Source organism: Megalobrama amblycephala, linkage group LG5 (genome assembly GCF_018812025.1).
Source record: "Megalobrama amblycephala isolate DHTTF-2021 linkage group LG5, ASM1881202v1, whole genome shotgun sequence".
Classification (NCBI taxonomy): domain Eukaryota; kingdom Metazoa; phylum Chordata; class Actinopteri; order Cypriniformes; family Xenocyprididae; genus Megalobrama; species Megalobrama amblycephala.
Window position 1 is genome coordinate 21,656,882 of NC_063048.1, and position 678 is coordinate 21,657,559.

The following is a 678-nucleotide window of genomic DNA, read 5'->3' on the forward strand; positions in this document are numbered from 1 at the left end:
AAAAAACATTTGAAATATATCAGTCTGTGTGTAATGAATGAATATATTATAAAAGTTTCACTTTTTGAATAGAATTAGTGAAAAAAATCAACTTTTTGATGATATTCTAATTATATGACCAGCACCTGTATGCTGATTTGCTTCTCAAGAAATATTTCTTATTATTATCGATGTTGAAAACAGTTGTACTGCTTAATATTTTTGTAAAAACAGATACATTTTCTCAGGATTCTTTGATTAAAAAGTTCAAAAGAACAGAATCTATTTAAAATATAAATCTTTTTTAACATCATAAATGTCTTTAATGTCACTTTTGATCAATGTAATGTGTTCTTGTTGAATAATAAAAATAAAAAAACTATTAAAACATACTAACCCCAAACATTTAAATGGTATTGTATAGGCCTACAAGTTAAAAACCATGGCTGCACACTATAGTTATTAAATAAGGAGAATGATTTGCACAATAATTTCGACCTTTATATCTACTAAACCTCATCTCTTTCCGTCTAAAAATAAGCCTTTAGTCTGTCAGAATATCTACAGTGCTACATTTATTTCAGCAATTTAATTGACTTGATTACAGAGATAAATGCATTTGGGTTTCTCTGGGCCCCAGATTAAAAACAGAATCCCATCAAATAGATTGTTGGGGCTGTCGCCTAGCAACGAGGACGC